At 39.2% G+C, this 13,919-nt stretch overlaps 1 long non-coding RNA gene across 1 annotated transcript; it reads right to left on the reverse strand.

Annotated features, from left to right (window-relative positions):
• Window positions 1–1,739: 1,739 nt before the first annotated feature.
• On the reverse strand, window positions 1,740–3,433 carry LOC148414149 (uncharacterized). Its single transcript, XR_015867544.1, has 2 exons — window positions 2,764–3,433; window positions 1,740–2,477 (listed from the first exon to the last, which is right to left on the reverse strand). It is a non-coding gene; the product is annotated as an uncharacterized LOC148414149 (long non-coding RNA).
• Window positions 3,434–13,919: the final 10,486 nt, after the last annotated feature.

Here is a 13,919-nt window from a genome sequence, read left to right on the forward strand (position 1 = left end):
GCAGAGTGTCTTGCTCCACAGAATGTGTTGTCTGATTATCCACTTTGTTTCATACCATTGTCCCACACAAAAACCCACATTAACCCCATTTTTAGATTATTAGTAATAGCAACTGTACAGTGAAAATTAGTGTGAGCTTGCCATGTCATTATTACTAGATGAGACAGGGATCTTGCTGACAAAGTTTAAAAATGCTGGCGAACCCACTATGGAAAGCTGCAGCATATCTTCTACATAAAACATACTCTGTCACGAATTTCCTTAACTCGAGGTGGAAGTGGCATCTCTGAGCGAGAGTGGTCATTTTGCCTGCTTTGTTTTAGCCACACTTTCAATCCTCCACGTTTTCTTTTAGCTAATTTCATGTTGGTATGGCACTGCTCTAGTTTTGGCAAATTACTGGTGTTGCGAAGTGGTAGTTCTTGAGATAATGTGCACATTGTGCACCTAGCTTATTTTTTTCTTGTCTATGACAAACTGAAAGTAATGGGCATATGTCTCGTGTACCAGTGGTCCCAACCTTTTGATCACCACGGACCAGGTAACGCCTTAGATTTAGGGGCTGACTGCACTACTTCGCACTATGTATGTACAACATACAACATCGGCCAGAGGCCAACGGTCAACGCCTGACATTTTTTTGCGGATGGGGGGGGGATTTGCTTGCTGCTCTAAAACCCACATCATCCTTCTCACTATGTATGTAATATCAACAGCGGCCAGAGGCGGCGCCAAAAATCAGAGCTCAAGCATTAATGTATGAACTGTTAAACTAAATGATCTCCAAAACATCTTTTCAGGTGCAGCCCACGCAACCCCGGTACCAGTTGATTCATGGACCGGTACCGGTCTGCGGACCAGGGGTTGGGGAACACTGTTGTGTACGATTGTCTATATGCAACCTGTCGTCTACTGCTGCCGCACTCATCTCTGCCGTTTTGTTTTATCCCCACTCTCAATTCTCCATGTATTTTCTTTTTGCTAACTTCATGTTACTATGGCTCTGCTCTAAATGATTTGTCAAATAACTGGTGTTATTTGGTGATGATCACAAAATGCACCTAAAAATTATATTCTTGTTTTCATCTCTGACGATCTGAAAGTCATGGGCGTATGACCATCTTGTGAACATACTGGGTGTGTCCAAATTTGCAGACTGTATCCTATGTAGGGTATATTTTTCGGCCACATGATGTAATTTACGGCGCAACAAGACTACATGCTGTGTGTCCTGTGTCCAGATTCACACGGCCTTTGAACGCAGCCTTCAAATCTGGCCTTAGCTTCCATGGAGACGAGCCCTGAGCAAAGGCTCCTTTGGAGCAAACTTTCAGAACACCCACTTTGTACATGCTAAATGGACTTTCACTTATACAGCGCTTTTCTACCTTAGGCACTCAAAGCACCTTACACTAACTAGTCATTTACCGACTGATGACGCAGCATCAGGAGCATATTGGGGTTCAGTGTCTTGCTCAAGGACACTTCTACATGGTCTTCATGGTCGGGGGATGGAATCCACAGCCTCTCAGCTGGGACCACTCTACGACTGATGGTCGCCCACTTTGCTCTGCTCTTGTGCTTTATTTTTTTTTTTTGCGACGTCTTAAAAATGTTTTTTTCTAATATAAAATTTGCTCTCCCCCTTTATTTTGCCCAATGGATCCCAAAATCTTAATTATTTTATTTTATATTCTACAATGCCTGTTTTTTGAGGAGGAGAGAAGAGCCACACTCGCTCATCAGCCTGTTGTCCATTTGCACACAAACCAAGTAAGTACTAGCTGGGTCAAACCATTTTCATTTTATCATCGATATATACAGATTAACAGGGATACACTAAAATGATCTTTATACTGATCTAAAATGTAATTTTGGCACAAATTCACTTTGAAGTAATGATCTGGTGTCCTGAGGTTATTTCTGAATGTATTTGTGTCATAAAATTTCACCCAAAATATGCAAGAGGTCCATATTTAAGAATAAACCTGAGTGTGCCAATGTTGGACCGCTTTTTCAACCAAAATGATCTCCAAACAGACTTTCTTCTGATCAGAGTCTCATACAGAATGTTAATGAACCTCCTAAACCAGGGCCGACGGCAAGGATGGGGTGTAGAGATTGAGGTCCTGGTCTTCCTATTCTGGCTAGCAAGTGGGGTATCGTCCCATGTGGTATTGTGTGTGTGTTTGATATGCCACGATCCACTGTCCACTATATCTTCCGCCGTTTCGCTCAGAAAGTGGTGGCTCTTCGCCACCAAGTGATCCACTTCCCCAACAACACAGATGACCTGCATGCGGTGACCCAAGGGTTTGCAGGTCTGGCGAGGCATCTGGCATTTTCAAGTTCAGCTCGGGCAATGGATGGCTATCATGTCAGGATCAAATGTCCAAGCGGCCCTGATGGTAAGGACTGGTCTGGAGAAGCGGCTGCTGTTCTCCTTCCAAGCAGTTGAATGAATTCAGCGGTCAACTCTTTGCTCCGTGCGTCATGAGGAGAATCAAAAAACAACAAAACAACAGGGACAAAAAAAAAGTAATTGTGATGATGCTAACATGCAAAATTGTGGCAATTTACAAATTTTAAACGTAAACATAATTCAACACAACCTTCTACTACTTGGTAGCCTGCCTGTAAGGCTTTTTGGATGATATCACAAATGATAACTTATTCTGGATCTAAATACTCAACCGTTGCCTGCCTAATGTGTCTTATGTTATACACACCTAATCAGGATTTAGTACAGAAAATTATACTTACATTTGAACATAAACTGCCAAGTCTGTGCAGTGCGTCTCTTCTGAAGCCGGCGGGTAATAAATGTTGACGATCGTAAAAGAAGAGCGTAGAAGAGTGACTCAAAGAAGGCCTCGAAGGACGCTTTCTTCGTTTGGGTCCTGCATCCACGAAAAATAAACGGAAACTCCAGGCAAACTAAGGCCAGAGGGCAGCGTGAATTTGGACAGCTGTGTGTAGCCTTGCCGCGACGGATATTACATCACGTTGGCCGCCATATTTGGCGTAGGAGGATGCAGCAATTTAATTTGTGCAGCCTGTCCAAATTCAAAACAGTTCATGTGGTCTTCGGAGGCTGCATTAGGAGGAGCCTTCGGTACCTTGGAAGGACCCAGGCTGAAAACTGTCCTTGAAGGATCCAGCCTACGAATTTGGACATACCCACTGTCTATATTCAACCTGTCGTCTGCTGCTGCTGCACTCATCTCTGCTGTAGTAGATACGAACAACAGAAAGTAAACATTTTGTCCTGAACTTTATCCTCCGATCTTGCGGTGTTTTTAGTGAAAAAGGGGAAAAACACAATTTTCAGGTTAAAAATGAATTGCAATGCATTGCGTTACTCTTAAAATATTACCATTTTTGTGTATGTAATGCATTACACTACAACAAAAAGTAATGCAGTCAAGTACTCCCAACACCGGTGACTGGTTTGTTCCTTGATGTATAAGTTGCCTCCCACTTGCTATGGTTCCTACTTTATTTTGTCATATAGGATTGATGTCTGATGTACTGTCAAAGCTCTTAATTTGTTTCCTTGCTTTCTTTCTGAGTCCAAGTTAAAGCTCTCAAGCTTTTTCCGTAGTTTCTTTCTGAGTCTACAAGTTTTCTGAGTAGGTCTAGTTTTTGATGTTTGGTGGAGTGACATTGCAATTCTTTCCATAAGGAAGTCCTACTTATCCATGTGCATGTCCCATCTACTTGTGGGTGCAAATGCTGCTTTTCACAAGACATACACATCCCAATAATTAATACAGTATTTGAAGAAGTGGCATGTACAATATATGACATGTAGTTAGGAATTAATCACAAATTAAACAAGAAAGCATTTACTGTAATATTACCAATGTGTCTAATTGTGTATGCTCCTTTTACCCTTGCACCCTTGTGTGGGTTATTACTATGTAAGTTTGCTTTCGACCACAGTCCAACTAGTGTGTGAAAATAATTGAGATCTCCTACTGCCTGTAAATGTGAACGTTAGAAAGGAAAAGGGTTCATAATTATCCAGGGTAAAGTTGAAAACATAATGTGAAATTGTGTAGTTTGAGACGGCCCATCACCTTACTGGGGTCACTTTGTCATTTGTAACAGAGTTTCTAAGTGCAAAGCTATATTATGTGCCTCATAAATGTGAGGGAGCATCTTCACAAGCTGGTGAGAATTGTTGCATTAACAGAACAACACAATCATTCCAGTTGCTTTAGATCACAGTTCATAGCCTGTCTATTGTTGTGTAAACGAGTCCTATTGGCATCATACAAAACCCATATGGACTCTTCAATTCAAGTCTGTATTAGTATGAAACCTATTTCAGTCAGCAAAATGGCTGCAATATAGTTTGCATAAAAAGGATTGAGAGTGTTGCTGAAGATTCATATGCCATTGAGAAATGTCTAGTATGTACTGGAATTCATATTACTCACCAAACACACTTTTTACATCTCAAAGCCAGAAATTGGTCTGGACAGCTTAGTTTAGGGGTGTCCAAACTCGAGTTTGAGGGCGAATATCCTACATGATTTCCAGCTCCCTTTCCCAAACACACCTGAATCAAATGATCAGCTAATCAGCTCACTCAGCAGAAGCCGTATAACACTTCTGATTATTGTATTCGGTGTCGGGAAAAGAAACTATGAAAACATGCAGGATGCTGGCCCTCGAAGACCGAGTTTGGACACCCCGGCTTAGTTAGATACAAATTACAATTTTGGGGGGGAAAAAAGAAGATCTCTACTAAATATTAACAATTTGTTAATAAGTCTCATATTTCCTTCTGAGTTTGAGGAAAAAACATGTTTTCATCTTCTTTTTGCTGATCTTATTGTCCCTACAAGAGGCCAGTTATCCTTCACAGAAGGCTCCTACATCCAGATGATCAAAGTCAAGTTTATTGTCAATTTCTTCACTTGTGCTTAACATACAAAGGAATCGAAATTGCATTTCTATCTATCTGCGTTTTTCATGATCAGCAAGAAGAAAGTTTAAATGAACACTTCAGAAGGCTCCTACATCCAGATGATCAGTAAGAAGAAAGCTTAAATGAACACTTTGCTCACCTTGCATTTACTTGTGTATGTGTCAAGTTATGAGTTTGTTTTCTGTTCCTCCTAATTTGAACTTTGTAGTTTTACCAGGGTTTCAATGGGACCTCACTCCTTTCATTCAATGACAAAACTGAGTTCAAGTTCTCCCTTTATTTTTGAACTTGAAATGTCTCATTTAAGTCATGTTATCAGTTGTCAGGTGAAAAACCTCGGAAAGGTAGAAATGCAAAAGTAATATGTTAAGAAACAATACAAACAAACCATTTAGCAATTATGTTTTTAAAATTATATGTACTGCCTGTCTAATCAGACTTTGGACAATAATATTAACTTCAACAAACATTTGGCTATTAATCAAATTCAAGATACACTTAAGAGACTATAAAGTGTGGTTGCGCTTTAGGTGAGGGCATGGGTAATTGTTAATTGATTTCAGCTGTTGAGTTGAGAATGACTGTCACATGCCCCCAGAGGAGGCAAATGGGACCTCAGCCCATGCTATTAACTGAGGCTCTTGCTGTTTTGTCTCTGGCCTTCTGTGGCGTTTGCCAAGACAGTATGTACTGTATGTATGTATGCATTGCTTGTATGTATGTACCGTATTTCTCAGTGTACACAGTTTTTTACTCGTTTTCACCCTCCATATTAGGGGGGTTGACTTATAACCGCATAACTCAAAACAGACCAATTTTCTTCCACATATCTACGTTGGAATAACATTAATTTGATTGTGAAATAAGTAATATCATGACATTTACAAGGCTTAAAATGATTTTATATATCTCTGATTTGATATAGTAGGCCTTGTTTTAGAGTATTTACACAGAACGTTGCCAAAGTGCATTAGTCAAGTGCTGCCTGATTGCCTCTTGGCTGTCAACAACGAGGCTGCGTGTATCATTTTTTTTGGCGGACTTTGACGCTTTGTGAAAAGGAAAAGAAGGCGTGACTTGTCTCCTTCAGCCCTTGGATGTGTGCTGAACATGCCAGCACAGATGTCGGCAGGTTGGGGGAGAAACTGATAAAAGTTTCACGCTCTGATCTCACAACAGTTGTCGCTTGGGAAAAGAAAGCTTGGGATAATATCCCAAGTAAGATCATCAGCTAATCATCTCCGAAGAGCCTTTCAGGCTGTTAGCTAAGTGTAGTTTTTTTCTTCCCCTCTTTACGGCATTTTTCCTGCTTTACGGAATCAATAGCTGCCATGACCTAAGGGGTTGCCTGTGTTTGTCTTTTTGCCTCCCACTTTAGACATTATTAGGTAATTGTTCTTATTTTCTGTTCGTGTCAAACTGCCTGTGCTTCAACGCATCACAAAGATGCTGTTCTGCTATTGGTAGGCATCTTAATGTCACTGACATTCTCTGCCTTTACTCATACTACGACTGAAGTGCCATCCCATTTCTAACCCATAGTGTTAAATATGATGTTGGTCCAGCTTTTGCTGCTATTACAGCTTCAACTCTTCTGGGAAGACTCTCCACAAAGTTGACGAGAGTGTTTATCGGAAATTTTGACCATTTCTTCCAAAAGCGCATTGGTGAGGTCACACACTTATGTTGGTGGAGAAGGCCTGGCTCTCAGTCTCCGCTCTAATTCATCCCAAAGGTGTTCTATTGGGTGAAGGTCAGGACTCTGTGCAGGACAGTCAAGTTCATACACACCAGACTCTGTCATCCATGTCTTTATGGACCTTGCTTTGTGCACTGGTGCACAGTCATGTTGGAAGAGGAAGGGGCCCGCTCCAACGATTCCCATAAGGTTGGGAGAATGGAATTGTCCAAAATGGTTTGGTGTCTAAAGCATTCTTTTTTCTTTCTACTGGAACTATGGGGCCTAGCCCAACTTCTGAAAAGCAACCCCACACCATAATTCCTCCTCCACCAAATTTCACAGTCAGCACAATTCAGTCTGTGAAATGTACCGTTCTCCTGGCAACCTCCAAAAACAGACTCATCCATCGGATCGCCAAATGGAAAAGCGTGAATCATCACTCCAGAGTACATGTCTCCACTGCTCTAAAGGCCAATGGCGGCGTGTTTTACACCATTGCATCCGACGCTTTGCACTTGTGTGTGGCTTAGCTGCAGCTGCTCGGCCATGGAAACTCATTCCATGAAGCTCTCTGCGTACTGTACTTGAGTTAATCTGAAGGTCACATGAAATTTGTAACTGTAGCAATTGAGTGTGCAGAAAGTCGCCGGCCTCTTTGCACTTCAGCATCCGCTGACCCTTCTCCGTCACTTTACATGTCGACCATTTCATGGCTGAGTTGCTGTTGTTCCCACACACTTCCATTTTGTTATCATAGAGATGACTGTTGACTGTGGAATATTTAGGGGTGGGGAAATTTCATGACTGGATATGTTGCACAGGTGGCATCCTATGACAGTTCCACGCTGGAATTCACCGAGCTCCTGAAAGCAGTCCATTCTTTCACAAATGTCTTGTTTCACAGTCTGCATGCCTGAGTGCTTGACTTTATACACCTGTGGCCAGACCAAGTGATTAGGACACTCGATTGTAATCATTGGAATGGGTGAGTGAGTACTTTTGGTAATATAGTGTGTATGTGTGTGTGTGTATATATACACATATTTACATGATGTTATTTAATTGTATACATGTATATTATACATATACATGTAGCACTGTACTATTTTGAAACCAATTTTTAATATGCTTATAGGATTGACATATTTTTACCTATGGTTTTTAAACGCATTAGCTAATTACCATAGGTTTCTATGGTCTTACGACTATTTCGCCTCAGGATCCCAATACCGGAACGGATTAATTTTGTACGGCGGGGTCCACTGTACGTACATCCCTGGTGCCTGGTGACTTGCTCTCACATGATTAATCCATTTTTAGTCCTTTTTCCTATTTCACAAAGACGGTGAGTGCCTGACAATCCATGTTGCCAATTATTTAATAACTAGGAGAGTATACAATTCTATTTCAGTTCAGTAAACCTGTAATCATGTGTCTAGTTCTTTCAACCATCATTTGTTTTGATATAATGACTCATTTAGATCCCAAAACATTTTTGGGTTGTCGTAGTCACAAACCTTTTATTTGTAGGGAACCTATTTAAACACGTAGAAAATTGGTCTTTAGAGTTACAAGCAAATCATGAGTTTATATTATGGTGCAATATTTGCATCCTTTAATATGGCACACCCACGTATGAAATTTGGTATTGAAGGCCAAAAAAATTAAATAAATCATGCCATCTTTATTATAAAATCAACGTCTTTATTACATTTATTCTGTCTTCAAGTGTTAAGCTTGGTTGAAGCTTGACACATCCGCGTAGCTCCTCGCGTCAAAAGACGTTATTTCGGCAACCACGCCCCTCTGCGTGGAGTCAACGTGGGCCAGATTTTCCACAATGTGGAATTTCTTAATGAGGAGAAAGCATAGCGGAAGAACTATTGCTTATGGAAGTTCGCCGGTCCAAACACCTTTATCATTTGGCTGAAAACGACGCCTGTGACCTAAATACCGTGAACAACTCCTGGAGAGCACCACCAGAGGGACAAGGAGTCTGTTAAAAAAAAAAAAAACACGCTTGGAAAAATTCATTTTGTTTGAATCTATTAGGATTCTCTACCTCTGTTATAGTGTCATTTGTATGTTGTAGACGCTGTTTACTTCCACCTATTGTAGGGGAGAATATCGTCTGACTGAGAAGGAAAGCTGCGCCGAGTATAAAGTGCTGCAAAATGCATAAACCATACTAGACTTTTTCTGCAGGCTTGTTTTTGCCGTAGTGAATTTCAGTGCAAGGCAAAACCAGAAAAAAATAATTTCATCTTATGCAACAAGGGGATTTTTTGTTGTATGAGGAAGTAAGAGACAGGGAAGGGCTTCAATATATGGATTTTTTTCTTTCACACTGGGGGATGTTTTTGCACTGCAAGTTTCATTGCAGAGAAGTTTTACTGTATAAGGAATAAGGCAGACTTCCACAAAGCTCAAAGCTCGTACATTTATATTTTTTTGTTAACGAACTCTCAGTTGCTATTTTCTTTTTTCAAGTGTTATCTCTCTACCAGTCAGTTGGACTGACAATTAATTTACTGAATAGAAAAATATTTTTCTGACAGATTTATACACATGTAGACAAACAATATTACACCTAAAAGAAATATATAAATGGTAATGCACAATATAAAGCTTTCTGCACAATATGATGTTCAAATTCACACAACGTTTGCGGGAACAAAATACAATTGAATCCCGGTTTACGATGTCCGTGGCTTGCATTTTTTTTTTTTTTACCTTACGATGTCGACAGATGTCGATTTTTTTTTGTCCCCTCTTTTTTATTTTCTTGTTATGACAAAAAGTCCTCCTCAAACATGGTGGTCTCATTCACGGAGATGTCAATATGCTATTGGTCGATTAAGGTCACAGTCACGGTCTCAGTCACGGAGATGCGGATATGCTATTGGCCAGCGTCACGTCAATCACAGAAATGCCGATATGCTATTGGCCAAACGCCTTCATCCAGCTTGATGGCACAGCTGGTCGGTGTGTTGTGAAGACTTTGCAAACTTTATCTGTTAGACATGGCTTCTAAAATTGCAAGTGGTGGTAAAGGAAGAAGTAAGAGGATGATGACAAAAGAAACTAAGCAAGAGATAATAAAAAAATACAGAGGCGCACGCATAGTTAACCTTGCTAGTGAGTATGGCCGTAACCGCTCGACAATCGGTACAATTCTCAAGAACAAGGAAGCTATTAAAGCAAGCAAGACTTCTAAGGGCATGACTTTCCTTGTCAGGGGACGGACCTCGGTCAACAACAAAATGGAGAGGCTTCTTCTATTATGAATTAAAGAGAAGGAAATCGCCGGTGATATGTTCTCGTTTAAGAAAAGTTCTCATTTAAGAAATAAATAAAATAAATTTTGTGTGTTCGTCTCTGCTCCCCTTCGCCTCCACCCACCACCAGCTCAAGTCACGTCGCCCCAAAGGTAAATGTCATTTTTCCTTTGTATATTTATGTTATTAAATTTAACTGTACAGTAGATTATGTTACTAATTTTTAATATGTGTATAAAGTCGTGATGTTTTTACCTAAGGTTTTTGCACGCGTTGCACACATTCACTAATTAACATAGGTTTGGATTGCCCGTCATACGAGCAATTCGAGTTACGAGCCTAGCCGCTGAACGGATTAAGTTCGTAACATGGGGGCCCACTGTATATACAATTTTTATGTTTATACCTGGATTTCTACAAACATTTGCTGTTAAACATAGGTTTGGATGCCTCCCATACAACAAATTTGTGTTACAATCCCAGCCGTGGAACGGATTAATCTCGTAAACCGGGGGCAATTTCTTTGTCAAAAACAGCATTATAAATTAAAATGCCGCTTGAGCTTTGCTGGCTTCATCGCCTTGTTAGCAAGCAGTAAACACATTTAAAAATTATTACATTTTTAAAAAATATATTAAACTGTTTGAATTGATTGCTTTATTGAAGAATAACAAATACTTTATCAGTTTAATATAAAATAAAATCAAATGAACACAAATATTTTTTGTATGAACACCCCAATGTTCTGTCCTTCCTAGATGTACCAATGGCTTCTATATACGTAGACAGACAGCGGATAGGAAATGAGTAACTTTAAAGTTACTCTTCTTTAATTTAGTTTGTCAGTGGTACAGCTCTCAGTCATTTATATTGTAATACTGTAAACAAAAGAAAACACACAAGGTCAATTATATTTCAGCATATATAATAATATATAATATATAAATCATTAATATAATTGAATTATAAATGATATTTCTTTCAATACAAAATGTAAATTAGATGCAAAAGAGCCCCAATAAAAAACATTTGAATATGCAAAATACTGTCCCAAGCACAAACGTCCAGAACAGCACCGACAGAGAAGGCTCCACACTGGCTTTAAAATGCACTATCAACAGTAGCTAGAGCCGGCGCCAAAAAACAAAGACTAAGCCAAACAAGGCAACAATCTGTAACTGTTGTAAGATCAATTAGATCAGTCCCAAAACACCCAAATCATTCCACGGACCCCCTGTAGTGGCCCCACTTTGACAACCACTGCACCAATAGATTATGTTTCAATGTTAGCATTGTGGACAAGGTTCGTAGTACTTGGCATATGAATATTGCACTCTAATACAGATTGTACAAAATGATGCATAATGTACTTGTTGCTTTCTAATATGAACCTCAAAACAACAGCGCAAGCATGTTCCTTTCCACCCTGCAGTGGCTTTTACTTTTTGTGCACTGGTGCTGAATACATAAGCACTACTGTATATATTCTCCCTTGACAAGTGTCATTGTGTCTCATCTCTGAAGCAAATTAAATACCCTCAAATCACTATTTTTTTTCGGAACCCCAAGTGAAAAAACTCGGTAAGAAAAATGGTTTTACTATCATCATTTATAGTCCAATCTCAGGTTGCTGCTCCACAGCAGTTCAGCTCAAATTTGTAAGCAGCACAGCACTTCCCCCTCCATAATGCACTTGTAGAGTCGATTAAAGCAATAGACCCATTTGTGCAACGCACACACATATGCTCACAAACTGCTTAATTTCTCTCTTGTGACATCATCCTTCTCCCTGTCACTCTCCCTCACACCAGCCATGTTTCTCACAAATGGCCATATTTTCCCATGAGCTGTGTTGTGATGAGGCAGTTTTTCGAGGGGCACACTTTTCCTGATTAAAGTCTTTCATTAACGCAGCTTCATGACACTGAGGCTGTAGGTTTTCCCTGTTAAATTTTGCCTGTGTATATTCTGCCACTAACCACTTAATTTACCTTAGACACACATCACAGGCTGTTATTGCACTTAAAGAACATTTTTTGTTTACATTTTTGACATTACCAAGAATGCATCTCTAGCAAGACAGCTCTCTTGACTATAAATACAGCCACACCCATAAATCAAATAGGTTTAAATGGCCATTAAAATACATACAAAATGTAGCACTGCCTGCTGGACTTTATTACCTATGGTGTCACAATAAAAAAAATAGCAAAAGACGTAAGAAGAAATAATTTAACACCCCCCTGTAAATACTGTACTTTACAAATGAACACATGCATTAAAAACAACCGCTAATGTTCATTTTAAGACACAAATGACACAAACATCTATTATTCATTTAGCAAATTAAACAAAATGATACATTTTAAACATGAACATGATCATCTTTATAATTTAAAACAGACTCTGCAAATCCAGTGGCTCATGTGCAGTGTTGGGCAAGTTACTTCAAAACTGTAATGCATTATTTATTACTTATTACTGTCATATCAAAGTCATTAGTTACATTACTATATTACTGTATTTGAAATGCAATGCATTACTCTACTATTGTATTACTTTTATGTTACTCTCACCACTAAAACTGGAACTATGGATTTCCTATTCTAAATGTAGCTCATTACGCTCATTACACATCCTGATTGGCTTAAACCGACAACCACTACAAATCATTTAATCTGTATTGTATTGTAAAAAGATAAGATACAAAATCTTGTTGTATTTTAATCCCTTTATTACTTCACAGCTTAGTGATGCACAGTGTTGGGACTAATGCATTACAAAAGAAATGTAATTACTGTAATGCATTACTTTTTACTGTGATGTGGCAACGTAATATGTTACACACACAAAAAATAATATTTTACTCGTTACAAATGAGGCAAATGGGGCAAAATGTTTATTTGCTGATCTATTTCAGCTGGGATGAAACGGCAGAGTGAATATTGACAATACGTACACAAGATAGACATACTACCATTACTTTCAGTTTGTCAGAGATAAAGACAAGGAAAATATGATCGTTAGGTGCACTTTATCTAAAAAGTTGTCCTCTGTTCAATATCGGACCAGTAATTTGACAAACCATTTAGAGCAGGGCCATAGTAACTTGAACTTATCGAAATTGTGATACAGCAAAGGCATATACGTATGCCTTAAACATATAGCGATCTATTGGACAATGTTTGGTTAAAAAAAAAAAAAAATCTATGGCATCCATATTAAAATAACTGAAAAAACAGAAGGAAATTATTAAAATAGACATATTTTATTTATTCTTTTTCAGAAGCCACACATCGTTGACATCTCTAAGCAGACATTAAACATTCTTTTTCCAAAAAAAAGCATGTAACATTTTTACCTTTTCAAGCGTGCTCTTGACTGTGTGCATATGTCCCCAGCAGTTGGGAATACTCTTTCAGATGGCATTTATGTGGCACGAATACACAGGTAGCACTTTGCCACAAGTTCCAGCACAGGATACTGTTGACACTGCTCTTCAACCTTAAATAAAACATATCTGTGACATTACTAGCGTGTGTGAATAAAGTATGATCAAAACCAAGGAGAAATCTATTGGAATTTATCAATTACAGTGCAAGATACGGTTGCTTCTGTACATTTTTTCCCTTTCATATCACAGAAAAATTACTGAGCAAATAAAATAACAAAAAACTAAATAAAGCAAAACTTGAACTCTTAAAATTCTCTATTTGAACTCAGCCTAACATCAGATTCTACTGCTCGTTAATATGGGTGCTCGGATATTATTGCATTCCTCTGGAAAACGTTCAATAGCTTAATGCGGACAACTTAAACGAAGGAAATGTTATCTTTGAATCATAAATGTTACTGTTGTCCATTCTGTGGATGTGGTCAGGGGACACAGGTGAAGTCCCTCTTCCAGGACCAGAGTTGCCCTCCAGGGTAGACGGCCCTCACACGTCTGGAATTGGAGCCTGCAGCAGATAAAATGGGCAGCGGAGAGGCAGGCGCGACATTAGCAGTCACTTTCATCACA

The sequence above is a fragment of the Hippichthys cyanospilos genome, chromosome 13 (assembly GCF_059441005.1).
Source record: "Hippichthys cyanospilos isolate Australia breed blue-spotted pipefish chromosome 13, RoL_Hcya_1.0, whole genome shotgun sequence".
Classification (NCBI taxonomy): Eukaryota; Metazoa; Chordata; class Actinopteri; order Syngnathiformes; family Syngnathidae; genus Hippichthys; species Hippichthys cyanospilos.